This window comes from Thermobia domestica, chromosome 13 (genome assembly GCF_964235325.1).
Source record: "Thermobia domestica chromosome 13, izTheDome1.hap1.1, whole genome shotgun sequence".
Classification (NCBI taxonomy): domain Eukaryota; kingdom Metazoa; phylum Arthropoda; class Insecta; order Zygentoma; family Lepismatidae; genus Thermobia; species Thermobia domestica.
Window position 1 is genome coordinate 186,495,387 of NC_137466.1, and position 25,347 is coordinate 186,520,733.

At 37.8% G+C, this 25,347-nt stretch overlaps 1 protein-coding gene across 5 annotated transcripts in view; it reads left to right on the forward strand.

Annotated features, from left to right (window-relative positions):
* LOC145668851 (uncharacterized) overlaps positions 1-25,347 on the forward strand; it is a 695,269-nt gene that overhangs the window by 443,956 nt on the left and 225,966 nt on the right. Inside the window, exon 1 of one of the 5 annotated variants that reach the window (XM_081737060.1) lies at positions 5,820-5,931. The exons of 3 other annotated variants lie outside the window; for them this stretch is intronic. The gene's annotated coding sequence lies outside the window, so the exon portion shown is untranslated. Of the gene's footprint in view, positions 1-5,819; positions 5,932-7,104; positions 7,428-25,347 lie in introns of those variants that run through there. One more of the 5 variants, XM_081737059.1, reaches the window with a different exon arrangement.

Genomic DNA, 25,347 nt, shown 5'->3' on the forward strand with positions numbered 1-25,347 from the left:
CCAAAGGTGAGATACATCAATCAATTAGTGTTATCCATGAGACGAGAACGTTCTGAAAACGAGACGAGAAGTGAATTTTTAAATTCGAGACGAGACGAAAAAACATGACAATTCTCGTCTCGAAAACGAGAAATTCCACAAGTTTCGTGAGCAGCACTAGTTCACCCAAGTCTTAAGTCTCAAACACTGTTTCAGTGTTACGTCATTCATAGTATATATATACTATAAATTGATAAAATGATTATACAAACAGATGAAGAGCATTTTGACAACGCTTAAAAATAAAAAGTCATTACGCAACATACTTCAATAATAAATATGATTTAAATGTTGTTATATCATACCTCTTGTGGATTCTCGTGACGCTGGTAGCTTCTATATAAAAGCAAGAAAAAAATTAGGACCTTATGTAGTATGCTTAAAATCGGCGTTCTCGAGAAGTTTTGGAAAGAAGGGAAAGTGAAACGGGTCTAAACCTGGTGAATAACCGAATGCGGTAGAATTCAGCCTGTAGAAACTCCAGAATTTTCGCTGCTGTGTGTACCCGTGCATTGTCGTGATGAAGAATAAAGTGAGACAGTGGGACTTTCCGTTGGGAGATCTCCAAGCTTCGAGGGCATTCGGAAGCCAATAAATAACGTACCACTCTGCTGTCACTGTACGTCGATCATCTAACTGTATATTTGCTATGTGGTCGATCTTAGAGAGAGAGAGAGATAAAAAGATGCCACCATAACTTTACTCGTTTAAGTTTCGAAGGCGGAATTTAATTTAGAAAATACCATACTGTCAGTTGCTGTTTTGTTTCGGGGTCATAGTTGTAAATCCATGTTTCCACATCTGTGACGATATTACAAACATCTTTACTTTGCCCCTGCGAAAATCCTTAAGCATATAGCGGCAAACCTTCATGCTGTCATCTTTTTGCTCAGGCGTAAGCACATGTGGGACCCAGTGACTGTAATGCGTGGAAAGGCCGAGATAATCTCTTATTATGGACTGGTCTGCAGTTGATCCAATTTATAAGGATGACTGAATTTCCTTGTATGTGATATGGAGATCCTCTTTCACAAGACTTCTTACTGCTGCGACATGTTCATCCGTAACACTGATACTAGTGCGCCCAGAGCGAGGCTTTGTCAGCCGCGTTTAAATTCGCAATGTAATGAAAAACGATTGCGTGTGAAGGGCCAGAGTCCCCGAAATACTTTTGTAAACGATAATTTTCATTGTTCTTGCGTTAAACAGTACTTAAAATCGTAAAAGATCATTGCAGGAAAATCTCGTTACTCTAGTTCCATTGTTTCTTATTGACAGGCTCAAACTAACCTACACTTCCAAATAAATAAACTTGTAGCCTTGCAGATATACCATTTACCACTAGGGCATAGCTTTTAAACGTGATACGTTTCAGCACGGCAATGCTATTTGAATTTTAGTATCTGAAAACTTCCGGCATAGCCCTCGTGTGTATATATACAAATCAAAATAAAGCGAAAAATATATACAGTATAATTGTATATTGTTCGAGTCTTCGTCTAGGGACACAAATTGCATTATGTGGCAACGTCGCATATAAAGAACCACAGAGATGAACTACCAATCTAACAAATAATTACATCGATTCTTTCCAAATGGAAGTTAAAATCGATATATGTTGATACTAGCACCATCTATTATCATAACAATTGGTATAACTGTTTAATGGATTCGTAGAGCAATGCTTATGGCTCAATGCAATTGTTTAGAATCTGTGACGTTGCTACGTAAGGGAAGTTTTGATTCCTCATAACGATTGAACTAAGTCCTGAAAAATATATATATAGAATATATGTGTGTATACAGGGCATTTCAAAACAACACCAACAACATTTGGGAGGTGATTCCTGACATCAAGATAAGATGAAAAGTATACACCAACCTGGGTGTACAAATGCTTTCTTTCGGAGTTGAAACATGAAACTCCAATACTATCGGATCTACCGTAGTCGGATCAAGACTTCACGTAGGAACTAGTATGTACCCTATCCAAATATCCATGTTTTAGTATCCTGAGGAACTTACTCAACAATTTTTATAGAGGTAGTTGGTGAGTACTTCAAATTATATGCCCGTAGCCGAACTCCCTCTATAAAAATTGTTGCGTGAGTATCTTAGGATTCTAAAATATGTATTTTTAGATAGCGCACTTATTAGTTCTTAAGTGAAGCCTTGACCCGAGTACGGCAGGTTCTAAAGCTTTGGAGCTATGGAAATTTAAAGTTCATTTTTTCATGTTTTCGGCAGCCTATAACTCCGAAAGGAAGCATTTGTGCATCCAGGTGGGTATACACTTTTTTGGGGTCTTACCTTGGTGTCAGGATTCACCTCCCTAACGTTGTCGGTGTTGTTTTGAAACACCCTGTGCATATAATAAAATCATTAGAGAGTTATTATAAATTCTGTAATATTGATTCTTATTAATTAGAGAAACATATGCATGTCCTTCTTTAGATAAGAGAACAAAAGAATATGTTAACTCATACTTTTCTGAAGAATATAATGGATACTTTTCTGAAGGAAGTCAGTTGAAATGGTAGCAATAACCTCTTGAATCCGTTCCTCCAATTTCTCCAATTGTGCGAGGTTTTTTTCTTGTACTTTTCCTCTTTAGTGTAACCCCACAAAAAAAAAAAAAAAAAACTAGGAGTTAGATCTGGACTTGTCGCCGGCCATTCATAAGATCAAGCGTAGTGATCGGAGGTCGCTCATAAACAGATGAGTGATCCACTATTTTTGTTTACATTGCACAGTACTGCTTCCAACGGTCAAAGATTGAACTAAGTGTAGCAGGTAATGTGAAATCGTGATAATCATTTTATATTATGGCACTGTATCTCAATATGAAATCAATAATGTTATAATTTTTACAGAGTATGGAAAATACATAGTTTTGAATTGGATTATATTCAACACTAGGTTATGAAGGTTGAGAACTAATATTCACATGGGTCCCGATCTAAGACCAAGGCTTGAACCCTGCTCAGTTTGTGGGTGCACAGACCATCATGCAAGGTCAATCCTCACATTATAGGCCGTCCCCCACCACAGTATCTTGCCTAGAAGAGAGATGGATTATATAGGACTATACCAGTGTACCATCAGCAGTATATGGATTGAGAAAATGGAAAGCAAATTTTATGTTTTTCTGTTATGAATAAACATCATGCAGTGAGAGAGATCAATCGTGAGTTATATAAAATAGAACTGGGTGGTCACATTTTGTAGGACAAGATTGTTCATTTTAATTGTTTTAAAACCCTTGTCACTATTATCTCAAATGCTTTTATTATCGCGTGTCATTCTAACTGACCACACCTTTACATTACAAAAGGAGCGTCTTTCTCTCTCTCTCTCTCTCTTTCTCTCTCTCTCTCTTTCTCTCTCTCTCTCTCTTGAATGATTGTGAAGTTCAAAAGCGAAGCCTTCTCTGAAGCTAATAAAAAAGAATTATTAAGCTCGGCACTTGTCCTTAAAATGAATAATAATAATAATAATGAAAAAGAAAACACTCACGTCACATCCTGAGCGTAACTTCCTGTGACGCAATCTTTGGAGGAGTCGATTTCGACAAAAGCTGTCGTCCGCTCCGCAGTGTGGCGTGGAGGTTAAAAAAAAAAAAAAAAAAAAAGTCAATTTTCAGCTTCGCTTGCCTCTCCTTGTCAAGGATTTTGCATAGCATCCTGCGTAGATTTTGCTCTGTCGATCCGGCCGGGGTCTTCTTTCTCTTAGTATCATCACCTCCTGATGTCTCTGCTAGAAATAGAATGTCCTTATCTTAGGCTCTTGCATTTCTTTCCTTTTGTTTGGATTATCTTTCTTGCTTTAAATGAAGGATTGGTTTTGGATTTCTTTTCATAAAAGTAAACTTGTAACATTTTTATATTTTCCTTTCAAGATATACAGGGTGACGCAGAGCCAGCTGACAAAATTTCACAGTTGAATATTGCAGAGGTGCGACAGCTTTGAGTGGGTTGTGGATGGGAAATCGGAAGAGGATAGAACCCCATTTCATAAGAAACCATGGCAGTTACAATGGACATCGTTGCAACGTTGAACAACGTATTGTGTTCGTACTTATTGCCGATTCATTTAATAATAATAATAATTCTTTTTTATTAGCTTCAGAGAAGGCCTCGCTTTTGAACTTCACAATCATTCAAGAGAGAGAGAGAGAGAGAGAGAGAGAGAAAGACGCTCCTTTTGTAATGTAAAGGTGTGGAGACGAAGTCAGTTATTAAAGAGCCCCGATTCTTCAGGCAACTTTTCATGGTTAACTGACATGGATCCAAAGATCAATTATAACTCTTACAGTGTTCTTATGAAATGACGTCCTATCCTCTTCCAATTCCCCACGTAAACTCCGTCGGGAATCGAACCCACGGCTTCCACGCCAAAGGCAGGTATGCTAATCGCTTAATCACGAGAGGACTTTAGATGATTGAAAAAAATATTTCCAGGACCTGCCAAAACCAGATTACTTAGCAAAATAATGCGAATATTTATAGGACGACCTAGGACTAAGAGTCGCCTCACGGATTAACGTCAATTGAGCCCTTACGTGGGGTGATTCAGTTAACTGAAATGTATTGGGACCAGACCATGCCACACGTCATATGGATTTCGAACTGGTTTCAACGATGGGCGGCCAATCTTGTTGTTGAATTAGACGTGTCCGTGTGAGTCTGGAAGGGGCTAGTCTGAGGCTACGAACGGCCAGAAACCACACACATTTAAGTGGATAATGTATGGTCAACGCATTGTTTTTCACTCTGTGCGTTCGAATATCTAATAATTCAAGTAATTCCTCAACATCTCCTAGTGGGAATCGAAGCAAGAACCAGCTACAGCTAACATACTATTTTTGTAATCAAAATTTACTACGTGCAGCAATATTTCCTCTTTCCTTGTTTTTTTTTCTTCTTTCTTTTAGTATCATAAGCTATAGTATCCAGATACTCGGAGAAGGAAAGATTTGTTCATTGTGTACTCAGAATGCCAAACATAGCAGAAGCTTTTTGTTCCAGATGCTGTAAAATTCCGAGAATGGGTGATGCTTCGTCTAATCCGCTTTTAGCCGGTAGTGATTGTGTTCACGGGTTTTGCTTATTTATCTTTGGGCTCCCAGATCCTCCTAACTTTTTCCTTTTCCTTCTTTTTCTCTGTCGATTGAGGATCAACTACTTCCTTAAAACCTCCTGACCGACTTTAACGTTTCTGTTCGTTTATCTTCTTTGTTTCTTTTCTTTTCTGTTCTTTTTTTTTAAAGCATTACATAGCCACCGAAATCGCTTTATATTCTTTGATAGAATTATCGTTCATACGTGGTATATGTTTGTGAAAAATGGCGGTGGCTCCATGGTGTTGTACTCGTCTCTGGTATAGAATTTCCGGGTTCGATTGCAAAACCTTGTGGGTTTCTGGTGAACAACATCATGTTCGCGGATTTTCTTGGTTTTTTCCTTTCCTCTAACATTCTCACTTCATTAATTCATTTCATACTCATTAAATTTAATTAATCACAGTGGCAGATCTAGCCCGAGGCACCCAGTTTTTCAATGACAAAAATAATTTAAGCTATTATTTATATATTTTTAAAAAATTATGGTAAAGTAAGTCATATTATATCTTCCTTAGTCTGGGTTCTGGCTATCCCCCAGTTTTTATTTTCCAGATCCGCCGCTGAGCCTACATCAGGGTTCTCGAACTTTTCCACAAGTCGTAGTACCGCCCAGCAGCGACTCGCTTCCCTGGTGGTACGTATACCACAGATGGAGAAACCATAATCTACCGTGGAATGTAAAACTGAAACATTTAATTTTTCCCTTGATTCAATAATACACCAGGGCGGCGCGGTGGCAGTTGAGCTCGTCGTCTCGAGCTGTTCACATCGTGAGTAGTGTTGGTCCCATTAGAGTGCCTGATATCGCTACTCATACGTTAGTTGAAAAGACTCGTGCTTTTTCCACAAGTTTGTGCTTTAGTGTGCTCGGTGAATTCTCACCCTGTGTGTACAGTGTTTTGCAGTGTAATAGCTTGTAGTAGTATGGAATATAAGAAGGACTTACAATTTCAATTAATATTTGACCGAAGATATAGAAATGTAAAACCTAATGCTAGTCAAGTGTATCAGTGGTTGGAAAATAAGTTTCCTCGTATCTTCGACAACATTTGTGCGCTCCAGTTACATGCGGAATCATATAGCATATATATTAAGTTTAAAGATTTACAAGCCTATGAACATTTCGCAGCAACAGCTCCTTCGTCTGTAGAATTCACGCATGTGTCTGGGGAAACAAGCACAGTAAGGATAGTCCCCGCTGATGACCCCATTCGGTTGGTGCGTATATATGACTTTCCTCTTGAATTACCGTTAGCATTCCTAGAAGATCATTTCAAAAGTTATGGTAAAGTGCGCAAAGTGGAACCACAATTATGGAGTGCCCCTTTTCCCCCTGGCATAGACAGTGGCGTACGTATTGTTCATATGGAAATACATAAGCATATACCATCCCGTATCATAGTGCACGGTTGTAAGGTGAGTGTGTCTTATGAAGGGCAGCCTATTACTTGTTTCAGATGTCAGAGCAATTTTCATACGATAGCCACGTGCCATTTGAAGAACGCAAAACCAACTACGGCCGCCCCTGAACAGACGTCTTTACACATGACGGAGATTGGCAAAGTGCATCGCTCTTTTCCCTCTTCTGGCCCGCCTTCGCTTTCGGTCCCTGCCCCCCGGGCCCCTGCTCAGAGTTCCTCAGGCTTGCCTTCATTGACTGATACCACCGAGTTTCCAGTGTTAGTACGAACCCCCGAAGTGAATTCATCTCTAACAAATAATGTTCTAGTTATGGAAGATTCTGAAGTGAAACTGCGACCCCCGCCTTTACAGAATACGCCTGTGGATGTCATGGAACTTGACTCGACTCGTCCGTCGGAGCAGGAAGTGTTAACAGTTCAGTCTGGTTCTTTGTCTGAAGTGCAAGACAATAATGTCCCGTCTTCAGCTGAACATAGTGTTACTTCTGTGCAAGCTGATTTTTCTTCACAACAAAAAGGAAGGAAAGTTACTCGAACGTCTACACGAAAGAAGGAACAGTGTGCCCTTGATGTTACACGAGGGATAGACCAAGCTGAGCCACGCGAATTACGATCACAACATCGGGCAATATCTGACTCAGAATTGCCCTGAGGCGTGGTGTGTTTACTCTTCGCTATTGACCTTCACACCTGCTTTCCAGGGCTTCGTCCGCATTGTCTGTTATGAGGTATATGGCAGTGTTAGTTTTTGTGTTTGTAAAGGAAAGTTCACTCGGTTTGTTTTCTATTCGTCTCAAAATGCGTCACTTTACTAGTGTTCATGGGAAAGAATTCCTTTCACCTTTGTAAGTACTTTTTTCTTTTTGTTAAAGTTTTCTCTTTGAGTGCTTTTATAATGTTACCAGTAAATTCATTTAAGTTAATATCACTCAATATTCATAGAATCAGTTCCGATCATAATAAGGCCCTTCTAAAACAGTTCATCGAAAGCCGCCGACCAGACGTGTGTTTTCTACAAGAAATAAGTTCTCTGCTTACATCTTTGGATTTTCTTACCAATTATCAAGTTATTATTAACCGCGACCAAGAGACTGGGGTTGCGATTTTGGTGCGAAAGGGTCTGAGTTATGATCGTGTTGTGTTAGCCCCCGAAGGAAGGGCTATACGTTGTTATATTCAGAACATTTGTTTTATAGCATTATATGGTCATTCTGGCTTTACACGTACAAAAGAGAGGAACGAGTTTTATGCAACTACCATTCCTTCTTTACTTCCTCCGGGAATTCCTCATTGTATAATTGCCGGAGATTTCAATGCAATTGTAGATCCCCGAGATTCTCTTACGCCTACCACGCCTTGTCCTACTTTGTCAGAGCTTATTCGTGTCCTAAAGTTAAAAGACGCTTTAGTTGTGTCAAACTCTAAGCATGTATTCACCCACTGCACTACTACGACGAAGAGTAGAATCGACCGCGCTTACATTTCAGAGAGTTTATGCACTGCGGTGATACAACAAAATACAATTCCTGTGGCGCTGTCCGATCATGCCTCGATTGAAGTAGCCTTTAAAATGCCTTTCTTGCTACCACCGGCCCGGGGCCCTTCCTATTGGAAGATTAATAATGACATCATGTCTCGCCCGCAGGTTGTAGAGGAATTCTCGCGTCGCTTACCTTATTGGTGCAGCATGCAGCGGTACTACCCCTCTGTTATTTCTTGGTGGAATTTATATTGTAAACCTAAATTACGCAGTTTTTTTCAATGGCAAGGGCGGGTCGCGAGGGAAGACGACCACCATTTACATGAATTTTTATATCAAGCTCTCTGTGAATTTTGGAATGCTCCGCCTTCTCTGGAGAACCTGGCTTGTATTAACGGTATCAAACACCGATTGAAAACTATTTACTCCCACACGTCGATTAGTGCGTATTTGTCGGAAGACTTTTATCATCGCTTTCCGGAGGAGACTATAACTATTTATCATGTTGATAGGATTTTGCGACAACGGCGTTCCACCGCCATTCATTCTCTCATTCTGGGAGATGGCACTTCTACTACTAATTGTTCGCAGATTTTACAAGAGTTCACGCGCTACTATACAGACTTTGCACGTGCGCGTCCCATAGACTACTCATATGCCCCGGAGTTTTTGTCCACGTTATCTCACCATCTCACGGATGAGGAGTGTCAGACATTGATCAATCCCATTAGTGCGGAGGAAATTTTCGCAGTCCTCAGGCGGGCAAAGGGCAGTAGTGCCCCCGGAGAAGACGGATTAAATATCCAGTTTTATAAACAGTATTGGTCTCACCTCAGTCCCTCTATTACCGCTTTATTCAATGCTTGGTTACAAGGCGAAGCAGTGGGTCGTAATACCGCTATCTTAGTCCTCATTCCGAAATCCCGCACAGCGCATTATGTTCAGGACTATCGACCTATTTCTTTATTGCCCGTCGATCTTAAGTTGTTCACTAAAGTGCTTACAGCCCGACTTCGACCAATCATCCGTCACTACATTAGTCCTTATCAGGCAGCACTCCATGCTACGCATAACCTGTCATATACTCTTCGTTCTTTGCGCGATATTTTTGCTTATTTTCATTTTCGGCAGGTGCCTGCGGGTGCATTAGCTGTAGATTTAGAAAAAGCGTACGACAGTTTGGATCACAGTTTTTTGTTGCAGGTGCTGGAAGCCTGGAGGTTTCCTTTAGCCTTCCGCACAGTCATTAACAATTTATATACCACGGCCAATTTCCGTATACAGATTAACGGACACCTGTCCCCTCTTATTCCGCTGAAACGTGGATTAAGGCAAGGATGTTCTTTGTCAACGATACTTTTTGCACTTGCATTAGATCCTTTACTTCGACAGTTGGCCACCCTGCACCCCCCTGGACCCTCCCGTTTTTTGAGTCAAAATATATTCGGGTATGCGGATGACGTCACCATCACCGGAGTGGATCCTGTTCTTATGGCGCGGGTTTTTGCAGTGTTGCAACGTTTTGCACTTTGTTCCGGATTACAGTATAATGTACAGAAAACTAACCTATTACAGTTCAATGGTTTCCATTTACCTGCTAACGAGCCCGGGGTGCCGTGTGTACCTCACGTCACTTCCTTGAAGATCTTAGGTATCCCGTTTACGTCACAACCTACTCCCCTTTTCGAGGAGATTTGGTCCCCGTTGTTGTTACAAATTCGGCAGCTTTTGTTTTCACAGCGTTTCCGTCGCCTTCATTTAATTCATCGTATTCACTTTATCAATATTTACATTGCACCCAAGCTGTGGTACCGGGCTCGAATTTTCCCCTTACCGGAATTGTTCGCTAAGCGGTTTGACTCCTTATTCCTATGGAATATATGGCGTGGCTTCTATTTTCGTATTCCACGTGCAGGACTCTATCTTCCCCGTTCACAGGGAGGGTTGGGTCTAGTACATCTCAGATTGAAATGTCAAACTCTGTTTATGCTCGATTTCTACGCGGCAGTTGCTATTAACGAATCCTTCACACAGCAATGGATACGATGTTTTTGGCCTAGTTATGAATACCCTGTGAGCCCCCCGTTTATTAACTTTGCTGATTGTTGTCCGACGTACATTACTTCACTAATACGTTATTGGACATACAGTGGTGTGGTTCTCTGCCCTACAGGATACAATTCTCGCACTTTGTATAACTTCCTTCTCTCGTTGCCTAACGATCAGATTATTCTCCGAATTCCTCACCGATATCCTCAGACTACGTGGTCACAGGTATGGGCTAATATCTTTGCCCCAGTATTACCTTCATACCTACAGGTTGAATGGTTTCAAGTGGTGCATCAGTTGGTGCCTACGCGCTCTCGTTTATTTGAGCTGAAACGTGTTCCTGACCCACTGTGTTCTCGATGCGCCAAAGAAGATACTCTATCCCACCGGTACGATCAGTGTGTGGGTGCTCCAGCTATCTGGAACTGTCTCACGTCCTTCTTAGGACGAATTTGTCGTCGACCTCCACACCAGTTCACAGTATCCTATGTTTTGTTTCCGGATTTTCGTTATTTTCCACAGACCAAACACCACGCTGTGCTTTTTATACTGGCTTGTACAATTGTGTATATCCATCGCCATGTGCCTTTGCTGGATGCTCGCACCTACTTGGATTTTTTAAAACGCACTCGCCGAAAGCTCTTTTCCCCCGAGTTGGACAGGCAGTATTTTAGTAGGTTTTTAGAAGTGGTGTTGCAGTAATCTCCTTCCTTCTCGTTAAAAAAAAAAAAAAAAAAAAAAAGCTACAACTCAGGATGTAGGTTTATCTTTTCGTTTCTAATTTTTTTTTCGTGGTTATTGTTATACTTACATTTTCCTTTTCTTGTATGTAAGACATATTGTATTGTAGTACCCTAGGAGTCAGTCTGGTTCTTGTACACTTTTTGTATAAAGACAAGCATATGAACAATAAAACTAGTGGCTCAGTGGTAGAGCGTTCACCTCCGGTGCTTGGGGTTCCTGGTTCGATCCCAGCTCGCGCCGTGTGGAATTTGTGGTGGGCAAACACCGTGCTCGTGAGTTTTTCTCGGGTTTCTCCCGTTTCCTCCCACTTTCTTCATTTCACTCATTTCTCATTATCACCGTCCCCATTAGCCTAACCGGCATAACCGTGGGACGTTAAACTTAAAGATTTCATTTCATTTTCAATAATACGCCATTTAAATTTTTGGGACCGGACTTTTCTCGAAAGTTTTCGCTTTGCTCCCTCATTCTTAACCCTGCCATACGTCCCGTAAAAAAACGGGACAGTCATCGCAGCTTAGAGTTGAAGTTGTCTGTTAGCAGTCAAGGGATCTGCAATCTTTGATAAAGTGTACGAGCTGAACTGTCGTTGATAATACATTACAAGTGAAGTATTCCAATTTTGTATCAACAAGAATGCCTAAACTGAAGTGCATATATTCTTTCAATTTGAAGAAGTTGTTCCCGTTTCTGGAAGCAACGAAGTTGAACTATGAAGTTGACTGCAAAATTTGCAATGTTACTTTTCCCATTGCACTTGTTAGAAACTCGGACACACACACACACACACAAACACACACACACATACATACAAAAAATAACAAGATGGCCGGTGTGGTGTACAAGCAAAGAAAAGATGAATGACTTTTTCTTCAGCAAGACATTCGATAAGTTAACGAGAATTATAAATAATCGTTTTGAGGGAATAGGAGTGCAGAATTGTACTTTGGTCGGCTTAGAAATATGTAAATCAGGCTCTGACAATTACACATTATGAAAGGAGAAAAATCAGCTAAGTTTTCATCAGACTAAACTGAGAAACGTTATATTGGCAAATACAGCCACGTAAATAAATATTACAAATGGGCGAAGAATGTTGAAGGTAGATTGTATCACTGATTTAAATAAATCGAGATTATTTGCATATTGTTTTCCTGTAAAGCATTTTTGTAAGAGTCATATTGAGTTTTTAATCCGATTCTTTTATATTGGATTGTAAATATCTCCACTCCGTACAACTAACTGCAGGAAACGAAGAGAGAAAAGTAGCTGCAGCTTAGAGAAATTTCGCCTATTATCCTGTTGTTCATAACCAGAGCTACAGTTCATCGGATTGTGTTGGAAAGTTTGGAGAGGAAGGGGGGGGGGAGGGGACCGAACGTGTCCTGTATTCTCATGAAAAAATATGGCAGGCTTACTCGTTCTTATTCTATCTAATCATTCACTTTCATTAATTACTTGTACTTTTGCCTACAGGCCATAATCGTAGGTGCCTGGATCGGCGATGTAGTCCTGTAATCTACCTAATGTAGACAACGAGACTAGACGAGACAGAACTGAATTTTCTTATCGATACATGAGATGAGATAGAACTCTTCCAATAGAAACATGTGCACTTTTTCGAGACGAGACTTCACTTTCAGTTCATCGATTCGAGATGAGACAGCTCTAAATCTCGTATTGTGGATAATACTAAATACAGCTCTCTTGAAGGAAGGATAATATGGTGGGGAAAGGTCTATAGTGTAGGGGTTATGAATCGAAGTCCACGTTCGTAGTAGGTCCTGTCCTTCATTCTCTTGGTATTGCATTTGAACGTAAATCACGAAAACCCAAACTCACAATCGTAGGACGAAGAAAGAAATACCTTTTATATCATTTCTGTGGACATGAAAGGAAAATGGCAAGTTGGTGCATGTTTAATCCTTTGATGAGTGGCATTAGAAATTAACAAAAGTGGTGCTTCGGAACGAACTCTTTTGAATCAAGTTCACCTCTGGTGCATGGGATCCTTGGTTCGATCCCAGCTCGCGCTAAGTGAGCTTTGTAGTGGACTAACACCGTGTGCATGGGTTTTCTCGGGGTTCTCCCGTTTTATCGCACTTTCTTCATTCCACCATTTCATTCATTGTCATTCGTTGTCATTGTCATTCATTGTCATTCATTCTCATCATCATCGTCTTCTTTAGCCTAGCTAGCATTTTCGTGGGACGTAAAACTTAAAGATTGCATTTCTTTTGAATCAAAATAGGTTTCATAACTTCTTACACAAGCATCTAACTTTACAGGCACAGTTCTTGTAGTGTAAAAGTAGCTCATAACAGAAGTTCGAAAAATGGAGGTAATGGAAAATAAATTGATGTAACTTAAAAAATAATTGCACTCGTTAATCTTTCAAAACAAAGCCTTCTTTAGTAGAAATGTTTTTCGTCGAATGTGAAATCTCCTTTAAACTTTAAAAATAAAACTTGGAAATTTATTTTGATTTATTATCTAGGTTTAACTTACAGGACAAATCCATTTAGAACTGACATGATACATTAAACGTAGTTTAAGATATACTAAATAAATATGTATTGATGATAAACAGAGGGAAATGGATAACAACAGTAGATCTCAAAAATTGACATTCTCCATATGTTAGTATATATTCTCAAAACTCACCACCCGTTAATTTGCCCATTCTGTTGATGAGTGAATGCCAATAGAAATGCTTTAACACAGTGCTGTTAAGTTTCTTTTTCATTAGTGCGTACTATTTTATGCAGTAGAGTTTGTTTGATTTGCTAACGCAATCACATATTTCATTCAAACGCATTTTCAGGCATCATTTCACGTCTACATCCAGAACAATCGTGTCGTTCAGTAACTGATTAATAATTAACGTAACTTTTTAGCAATGAGGCTGTATGAAACAAGACATGTTTACAATGGAATCTTGGTTGGATTAAAATTTAGATTTTTCCCACATTGAGGCTGGGGTTGCGGTTATCTAGTGGTAGTAGTGGAACTCTCTTCTCTGGTGCGTGGGGTCCTTCTAGCAATTCCTGAAATATAAAAGCTTGCAAGGGCGCCCATCAGGGGGCCAAGGTGGGGTGCTAGCCCCCTTTCCCTTAGAGGAAATTATACTTGGGAATATCGAAAACACAATAGAATTTTTACATTAGTTACAGCAAAATTTGAAACTATATTTGAAACGTCGCTTATACTTGCCCCCCCCTTGGAAACCGCAACATGGGCGCCCTTCAAATCTTGTATTCTTTGGGATCTTAGATTCATATCAAGGAAGCATTCCTAGCTAGCTTGTATGTTGTTGCTCTATGGAGGGTCACTATTATAACCGGAAGTGGTAGCAGATTTCCACCACTTCCGGTCTTAGTAGAGAAAGAGATTAGAGTGGAGGTGGAATATATGTATACTTTGGGACACTTGATTGCAGAAAAGTTTCTCGGTATATGTTCTATAAGACGGAAGTGATTGATTTGTGTCACTTCCGGTTTGACTCGCTCTTATCATTTTTAGTCTATATAGATAACTATTGTAACCGGAAGTTCAGTGGATTTCTGTTACTTCCGGTTATAGTAGAGAGTTAAGGATAGAGATTAAATAAAACGATTATTCGATTGCAGAAAACCGCTTCTTGCTATCTATTACCGTTTTTTGCTCTATATTGAACAACATTAAAACCGGAAATGGTTGATACTTACCACTTCCGTTTCGAGTAGCATCTCCATCTACGAACTCTATTGGTAATATTTGACGCTTTACGTGGTGGCCAAAGTTAATGGTGGTCCATTAAATAGTTCTTGAGATGTTTTGTCTCTCGGTTTGACGGATACACGGACAGGGTAAATGTATTAAGGAGTTTTGGGAAACCAAATTTCTGAACTATGTGATTAAACAAAGCACCGCACGCAAAACAAACAAAGCAGCGAACAGTAGAATGCGAATATTGGTAGAATACATTCAACATAAGCACTCAATCATTTTTAGACAACTCTCTAAAATATCAGCATGGCATTCAGCAAAAAGAGCTTATTATGACTTTCCAGGTGGTGTAACTTTTTCCATTATCTCGTAAAATGAAACAAAATGAAATCTTTCTGTTTAACGTCCTACGTTTATGCCCTTTAGGCTAAGGGAGGTGCGATGATTAGGGCAAGTGAATGATAATGGAAGAATTAGTGGAATGAGATATGGGAGGAAACGAGAATATTCCGAGAAAACTCCACGGACACGATGTTGTCCACCACAAACTTACTTGTTCGGGGATCGAATCAGGGACACCACGCACTAGAGGTAAGTAGCTCAGCCACTGAGCCACCGTGCCCCTCCATTATCTCACTCTCTCAGTTCTTGCATCGCCGATTTATACAATATTATTAGGGTATAATAATAATAATAACAATAATATAATAATAATAATAATAATAATAATAATGAAATCTTTAAGTTTTACGTCCCACGACTAAGCTAAAGGAGAGTGATGATGACAAATGAATGAAATGATGGAATGAAGAAAGTGGAAGGAAACGGAAGAACCCCAAGAAAACCCATGCACACGATGCTTTTCCACCACAAAGCTCATTTGGCGCGAGTTGGGATCGAACCAAGAACCCCATGCACCAGAGGTGAACGCTTTACCACTGAGCCACCGTGGCTCCAATAATAATAGTAATAATGTCCAAAAATGAAACATATGTCAATCTATAGATTTCATTGACCTGCACAAAATTCTTATGCGTAGTTTACGAGAAAATTTGCAAAATCAAATTTTTATGGAGCTAAACAAAATAGCATTCATGGCCAACAATAACAAGCTCAAGGACACGCCTGCTGTTAAGGTCAAACTGATACGTGAAAATGAAATGAAATAAAATTTTTAAGTTTTACGACCCACGGTTATGCCAGTTAGGCTAAAGGAGACGGTGATGATGAGAGATGAGTGAAATGAAGAAAGTGGGAGGAAACGGGAGACCAGCGAGGAAACCCACGCACACGATGTTTGTCCACCAGAAAGTTCACTTGGCGGGAGCTGGGATCGAACCAGGGACCCCATAAACTGATACGTGTATCAAGCATTTCTTTATGATTATGAATGTTACACTAAAAGATTTCATTTCGTTTAATGATTGTGTTACTAGCAGTAGAACAGTACATATACGGTACTTAACTCTTAACCTTTAATTTTGAATATCACTTAACTTATGCCTTGTAATTTTTCCGCAAGACTTTTGTTTTCGAAAATCGGTATTTTGGGCGAACTAAGGAATATAAAGTAAAAATATGTAAATTTTCAGATAAACACTAGTTCTTTTGATGTTGTTGTTAAGGAATTAAACTTTTGTCCTTTTTCTAAAAGAAAAAAAAAACGAAATTAGGTGTACGAGATCCCTGTATAATGTTTGTTTCATTCTGCTTATCTGTTGTGGTGTTGTTATCATAGTGTGCAAACAGTACATTCTTTGCGTTCATTTGCAGCAGACACAATTTATGAGTAGCGGTTCCCTTATCAGAAGATTTTGGGCGTTCACACGCTCTCTCCAGAATAAACAAACGCACATTGTATATTATATGTATCTAGGAATGAGAGAGGCAAAAGTAAAAAGAAAGTTTTAGATATGATTTTCTTTTGATAGTTGGAAATCTTAATATATATACGCGTATATTGTGTTCATAAAATGATTATTGTTTGGACCCTAAAGCTATTCGTTTAATTTTACAGCGTATTTTCAGTTCCTAAAATGCTGCTAATAATGACGTAAAAGTGTTATAACCTGTATATTAGGAGTAGTTTAGTTGGGTAGAAAATGTTTATGAATTTGCCACATGCTTGGAATTACTTATATTTCGATGAGAGTCTGTGCAAATAAGATATGAGATAGATTGTCTTTGAATCAGATTAGGAGGAATTTAGTGAAGAGAAAGAACGTATATGTATGTCTAGAAGTCAAGAATGCCTCCAGACAGCATTTAATAATAACTACCCCAGAAGTGTTCAAAAGATGCCTGAACTTCTGATATGTTCAATGAATACACAAGGACATAAACGTCTTTTAAACAGTGCTAGGACACTTTTCATATTTACAAGTCGTTTCTGTCCCTGTATGCTCATTGGATATGTCAGAAGTTCAGGTACAGTTTGAACACTTATAGGACACTTTTTATTAACCACTGTTATAAAATAGGAGGGACTCTAGACATTTTGGTTAATTGATTGAACACTTCGGTGTAACTTTTCTTACCACTGTTAGGAGGCATTCTAGACCTTTTTTTATTCACTGATGAAAAATTTTAGGGCTGGTTCCTCTTAACCACTGATACGAGGCATTGTAGAACTTTTTTTGTTCACTGATAAAACGGGCAATTTTCTATTAACTCCTGTTAAAAAGCATTCTAGACTTTCTTGTTCACTGATAAAATATTTTTTAGGGCAATTCCTCTGTTAGAAGACATTCTAGATATTTTCGTTCGCTGATAGAACACCTTTAGGCAGTTCCTCAACCACTGTTCAGTGATGAAGCACTTTTGGGACAGTTCTTCTTTACAGTTAGGAGGCTTCACTGACAGAACTCTTTAAGAGGCCTCATCACTGCGAAATTAAAATACCGCTAATTTTACAGTAATTATATAATATCTTCAAATAGATGAAAGATAATCGAAAATTGGAACAAGACCTCCCTAGACAGTATTATTTTGCATGAGATACCGTTATCACGACTCATTTATCTGCTTTCGATTTCCAGACATTTAGAAAATCGGCATTTATTTTCGCGTTTCTAAATAACAGCAAACGAAAAGCTACTAGGTGACTCGTGGTAACGGTACCTCATGCAAAATAACATCGTCTAGGGAGGTCTTGTTCCACTTTTCGATTATATTTTATCTATTTGAAGATATCACATAATTACTGTAAAATTAGCGGTATTTTAATTTCGCAGTGATACAGACTCTTAAGGTAGTTCCTCTTAACCACTGTTAGAAGGCATTCTAGATCTTTTTGTTCGTTGATGAAACACTTCAGGGCAGTTTTGGACATGTTAATCAATTACTAAAAGCTGTTTTTTTTTTAATATGTCCAAATTATGTTCAAACACTGATTTATATTTTAGTCTACAGTGTAATAAAATACCTTAAGTCAGTGGTCCCCAATCTATTTTGACTGATCATATACTTTACTGAATTCTCATGACATACTTGTTTGATTTTTTATTAATGATAATATAAATTATAATTGTGTAAGTCTGTAGATTCCTATAAAGTAGCGACTCTATGTAAGTACTGAGTATTGTTGCTGCCGCTGAAGGCGCTGACTGGTACAACCTGTCTCAAAATTGATTATAACTAATTATTAAATGCTTTTTAAATTCTAACATTTCGCGACAGTCCGTATGGGAACTACCTCCGTAAATTGATGCAAATCAGAAATGAGAATTACAAGGAAAATACAAGGCGTTCACTGTAAAAAATAAATATAACAGTATTTAAACACACTTAGTACAGTTGTTAGGGGGAAATATATCAAGTTCGTAAAGTGTGGTTCGCGTATCCAAAAGTGTTCATTCTCCGAAAAGAGTATCTAGTATGACATATTTAAAACATTTCTTCTCGGCAAACAGTTCGAAAACAAAATGATGACGTACGTTTTGCACATTTTGTACATATATCTGGGGACATACTTACACTTAGACAAGGTCTACGGGAGTATTTAAAAGGAGTGAATATGTGTCATCTGGAGGTGTTCAACTAGTGTCAGTAGTGTATACAGTGTCCTACTGTGTCTAAAAGTAGTTTCTGTATTTTTTTTTTCAGTGTTTTGATAAGTTCGGTGATTGGGTTAAAAATGCACAGCATAGAAGTAATGCGAAAAATATTCTTAACTGTCCTTCAAAGTAATTTTTTCAGACACGATGCAACTTGAAACATCCTTGGGATAGGTTCTCTTTAGACTCCTGCAACAAGGTCGTAACATTTGGTAGACTGTCGGAAATGCTTATAAACCTAATCTCCTAGCGCAGTAGTTCTTAAAGTGGGGTTCGCACACCCCTGGAGGTTCACGGGACCTAGCCAGGGGGTCCGCGATGCCAAAAAATTGAAATGTGTTCTAATAAAATGAAACTTGTAGCTGTTATGCAAGAAGTATTTTTTCAGTTACTAAAAATAAAGTAATTAGAAATTATATCAAGAAGTGCACAAAACACTTGTAGGACACTTGAAATCATTAGCTGCAAGTTTTTCGGAATATTGCCCTGTCCTACAACCTGGTGATGGTTGGATTGAAAATCCTTTCACTAATGTAGTAATCCATGACATACAAGATATGAATCCCTCTAACACAGAACAAGGACTGCTATTGGAACTACCCTGCGATACTTCATGGAGAAACGTTTTCAAAGAAAATGAACTTTGTAGCTTTTGGTTGTTTGTGCATTGTATGAGGAGTTGCCTAGAAAGGCATTGCAACATTTGATGCCTTTCCCTACGACTTACTTATGTGAGCAGATCGTTCCTGCCCTTTGCAGTATTCAAACCTTAAAGCGAAATCGTCTTAATGTGGAATCGGACCTAAGATTGATGGTGACAAAAATTATCCTATATTTCAGTGCAATTATGGAAAAACGTAAAGAATTTCATTCCTCACATTAGTGACCCCACATTTGATAACATTGTTTATCAAGTGGATTTCCTTTACCAAAAAAAAAAAAAAAAAGTCTTGAAAGTTACTGTATTTTCAATTGAAATTTCGTTCACTGGGAAACAATCATGAATCTGACAATGAATTATTTATTGCATTATTTTTCTTGATCTTTTTCTTGTTACTGGTAATTCCAATTAGCATTTTATTTTTTAAAATACCATGTGACATTTCAAATAGCATTGCAAGGGGGTCCACAGATCACTTTCCGAGTGAATAGGGGTCCACGTTATCAGAAAGTTTGAGAACCACTGTCCTAGAGCGATAACTTTAGCTTTAAAAATAGAATACTTGTCTGGAAAGTAAGGGTGGGTATACACTATTTTGAATACACGGTAATAATCTGCAATCATCGTATTAAATCGATATTCGCAAATTAGACTTTTAATGCAGCTAAAAACTTATTTACTTGATTATTTAAAAAAATCTGGTATTTATCCAAAATAGGAAAAAAAAAATATTTAGATTTTCTGCTGAATTATTCGTTGTACTTCCTCAAATTAAGATTTCGCGTGAGCTTTTTTTTAAAAACATAATTTAATACTCAGTTATGCCGATTCTCAAATACTATTATCGGAACTCTATCGCCTTCTTCCAATAACAATATTTGTTGTCTTGCAGTAAGTGGTCATTGAATAAAACAATACATAAATGTATTAAGTACATAATCTATTAGAGGAATATGATTTCATTTAACAATGTAACTTGTGATAAGTGCAGTAGTAGAAAAGTTACTTAGTGCAGATAATAAACGTACTTAACATGTATAAATAATATTTAAAAGATTTATCATACTAATGTAATAAAATTGTGTTTTAAATGTATTTTTAAGTTATATTTCTAGTGTAATGAAGTCCATAAATTAAGATATCTGAATTTATCAGATGCAAGATTAGCTTTTATCAATGATATAGTAAATTCGCGTATAAATAACTCAGGACTATCGGAAGATGTAGTTGTTGTGTTAAAAACAAGTAACAATATCACGTGTACACCACATGAAGAAGTTTGGTTTGCATAACGTGATAATTTGTCAATCAAACCGAACCGAACTACTGAAACCGAAAGTGGTAGTAGGTTTCTATAAATTTCCGTTTTTAGTAAAGAGGTTAGAGCGGTGGTGACAGATATTCTTGTGACGATTAATTGATTGTAGAAAACTGCTTTTTCGCTATCTATTACCGTTTTAACTCTATAGTGATCAACGTTAATACCAAAAGGTGGTTCATTTCTGCCACTTCCAGGTTTAGGAGGAAGATTAGAGTGGAGATGGATTAGAATCCTGAGACTCTTAATTGATTACAGAAAACTGCTTCTCGGTTTCTATTGCTGTTTTTATTCTAAGCAGCCATGTGCAACAGCCAGCACCCGGGCCAGTCCCAGCCTACTAAACCCTTCTACCCGGCCCGCCTGACCCCTTGTTGAAAATATACTTCTTATCTCATTGAAAATATTTCCTGCTGATGTCCACCTTGGAAAATATCATCCACATTGGAACATCCAGTTTACTACATAACATTGAGAGACTACTTCAGAAAAAGATGAATCAAATTCCCCACTAAAATGATAAGTAAATAGATTTTTTTCTGTTTTTCTTTAATAAATAAAATAATTAGGTTACCGTTATAACAGTCTTTGTGTTCGTGTGGTGTTAGTGCACGTTGAATGAGTTTCTCTATCAAATAAATGGCCATTCGATGACTACATTATACATTGTTTCATACAGCCCACGACGCCAGTAAGTCCTCTCTCATTGGCCCACACTCTCTGTTCCAATCTGTACACACCTGCTCTATAGCGATCAATATTAAAACCGGAAGTAGCTGATTTCTACCACTTCCGGTTCGAATAGTGTTAAGAAAGGATATGGTACTACCATATTTTTACAACGGTAAATTGATTGAAGAAAAAAAAAAGAAAAGGAAAAGAAAGAAATATCTTTCTTTTCTTCACTGTGTGTCATATTTTTGCTATATGTAGATCAATCTTGAAACCGGAAGCTGTGGTTGATTTCTATCACTTTCAATTTTAGCATAGAGTTAATGGTAAAGATGAAGTGTATATTCTTAGGACGCTTTGCGGAAAACCGCTTCTCACTATGTATTACGTTTTTACTCTATAGCAATCAAGGTAAAAACCGGAAGTGGTTGATTTCTACTACTTCCGGTTTCAGTATCACCTCCATCAACGTACTTGATTCCCAACTTTTGACCCTCTACAATCTAACCAAAGCTGATGTTTGTGCATCAAGTAGTTCTTGAGAATTTTGGTTAAAAGTCGGAAGAGTTAGAGACTGACAACTTTGCGGTTCCTCGTTATTTATTAACGTGCCTGCGATATACTTTTTTATGCTTTTGGACAGCCCTAGTTCCGAAATTTATTTAATTTTCTTATTTTCCACATGATTTTTTCTTCTTAATTTAATGTAAAACGGATCCAGGATTTTTTGAAGGGTTGCACCAATAACTAGTACCAGTGCATTTGAATTGAATGATTCTTTTTTAAAAATGTCTTCAGACATCTGTGGTGTGAATGAGGAATCGCCCTGGAAATGCTAAATGTCTGCTCTCGGTGAATCCTTTTCTTTAACCCCTTCAGTGTGGGTGGCGTATATATACGCTTTCATTTTGCTTTGGCTATTTTGCATTGCGTATGGCGAATATACTTGCCTATAATATGAGTAATGTTATCCCGACAATATTTAACTAGTTTGCGCTCAGCTGGTTTCAATTGTTGCTTAATTAAAAGAAGAAGAGGAAAAAGAAAGAAATTAAAATAGAGTTTGAGCTTCGTCAAATACAGTTTTCATTCTTTGTTTTGTTTGAGACCAGACAGCACAGTAATGGCCTCAAAACGATATTTCAACGATGCTGACATCGAGCAAGAATTATTAATTAGTGATTCTGATGTAAGTGATTTTGAAACAGATTTAGAATCAACATCCAAAGTTCCCCCCCAAAAAACTACATTTTTTACAGCGGTTCGCATCTGAAAATTACGCACTGAAGGGGTTAAATTTTTAGAAAATTGAGTTAAACTTTTGATTTTGCTAAACTTCGCATTTGTTTCAAGCCCAAACGAAAACACAACAACAACAAAATTCTAAAAGTATCCCTATTTTCACGAAGATGGGGGTTCACGTGCACCTTTACACACCCATATATATATGTATGTATATTAAATAATACTTTTGATAAAGTGGATAGTTTCAAATATTTAGGATCAATATTAACAGGGAAAAATCATATTCACGGAGAAATTAAATGTCGACTAAAAGCAGGGAATTCGTGTTACTATTCGGTTCAAAATCTCTTGTCGTCGCGAATTCTGTCGAGGAATTTGAAGCTTAAAATGTACAAAACGATAATCATGCCTGTTGTTTTGTATGGCTGCAAAACATGGTCACTTACTCTGAGGGAAGAACATAGACTGAAAGTATTTGAGAAGAATATTCGGACCCAAGAGGAACGGGAATGGGGAATGACGAAAACTTCATAACGAGGAACTACATAATTTATATGGTTTACCCAACATTGTTAGGGTCGTCAAGTCTAGGAGGCTTAGGTGGGCGGGTCATGTAGCTAGAATGGAAGAAAGTAGAAACGCTTTCAAAGTCTTGACTGGAAGACCAATCGGAAAACGACCATTAGGAAGACCTAGGCGCAGATGGGAGGACAATATTAAGATGGATCTCGCAGAGATAGGAATACAAAGTAGAAACTGGATGCAGTTAGCTAAGGATAGAAGTCAGTGAAGAGCTTTTGTGAACGCGGCATTGAACCTCCAGGTTACATAGGCCATAGAGTTATATCGCAATCGCAAGACAGTTTCGTGTTCAAATCCCGCTCACGGCATGGGTATTACATATTGTCCTTCAGGTTGCCTATGAAACAAGAGTTGATGCTGCCTCTTGAAAGGATGTTGTGAAATGATGAGTCGTCTTGGAAAGTGTATCTCTTTCTATTAGAAAATCTCCGTCTCGTGTCATGTCGTCATGAAAATTCTATCTCGTCTCGTTTAATGGTTTTGTTCTTGCAACACTGATTACATTATTATAACTCTTTTGGTATCATCTTCATTATGAAGATGCTGTAACAATTCCTAACTCCGACACTTTATATAACTATTTTTACAAATGCTTTAAGACTCAATCACGCGTTGTACATAAAGGTATTTTTATACCTACTATTCCAGTTGTGTTTCTGAAATAATGAGATCCATACAATAAAAATCCCTTTACTAAAAGTAAGAGAAAATATTTTATGTATTATGATGCATAAGGATGATGAGTAGTTTGTGTGTTAATATTATTCATGTAAGAATTATAATAATTAATATGATTATTATTAGAACATTTCTCTTCTTATATCACGAAGTGCATTACGAAATAAAATTGATTTCTTTCGATGTGACCGATTTTGTTACTTTTAAAAAAAAATGCACCGTCTTGTTCTATTAAACTTCTGTCATTTTGAACCGAAAAAAAAAATAGTGAAATGAATTTCCTTAAATCTCGTGAAGAGAAATCATTTTATGGTAATTTTACTCTATATCGTTAGCTTCGGCATTGAGTATTCCGACTAGTATTAAGATTCTTAAACTAATAAGCAAGGAATTTTAGGAAAACCTCAAATTAGAAGGAAGTAGAGACTTATCAAATTAGAAGGAAGTAGAGACTTGGTACAATTGTTTATTAACTCATACTAATGAAAATACTAAAATTCCTCGAGAATCCAACCTGTGCTCTGGCCGCCATCTTGGAAAATGGCGGCCAAATGTATGTATTTTTTTGGGAATTACTTGAAAGTCGTTACAGATGCCAAAAATTTCCAAGAGACAAAAAATATTCTTCACGAAAAAACTTAACACTATATATACATAACATTTTTCTGTAGGATGAAAAATAAAAAAAAAAGTTATACAAGATTGAAGATCACCAATTTTGAATGTTATTGAGGATATGCAAAATTCAAATAGTTTTTTCTAGTAGAGTTGTTATTATTACAAAATATTTTTTCTTACCAAAGTAATTTAGTCCTCAAAGGTATCAAATAGCATTTTCAGTGATGAATTCTCATACTTTCTTCCCTGGCACTGTCCACATATCGCTGAGAACAGCAATCCTGAGTGTACAAAGTTAAATCTTTTTTGTGCGTCCTACCTTGCAGTTGCACGAAATGAGGTTGAGTAGTTCTAATGGAGCTGCTTCCTTTCTATAAGGGATAGCTCTGAGTGATCATTTTCCAACCCCAATCGATCGGTTGCAAACAGTTCTTCAACCATTCCTGAACCTGTAAGTATACTCTGAAGGAATGTTGCTCTGCAGCTGCGCTGGTTGTAGAAAGCCATGCCAGTTGAAAAGATGTATCTAGCTTCTTTTGTGCCACTGTGCGGTTATACATGAAGTATCGCAACTCGTCTAGTGTTATTTGATTTCGATCCATAAAATTTTAATAAAAACTTTTCTCCAGCAGCTTTGATAGCTTCTTCTTCTTCTTCTTCTTTTTTCCAATCCCTTCGTTGAATATTTTCATTGCTCTTCTTAATTCTTCATGCTTCTGAAGAAGCTTAAGTCCTCTATTTCCAAAATTTCTGCAAATAAATAAAATGTTTGTATTAAATTTATCAAGAGGGATCAACAATCAAAATTTCATACTTGCACGCCCAGCGATTCAAAAGAAACATGAATTAAAAGTGAAAAACTTCCTAATCGCCTATTTCCTTTTAGAGATAGAATTCTGCGAAACTCCCTCTTTATTCAGAACTAGCAGATTGCTCGCTCTTCGCACGGGAAAAA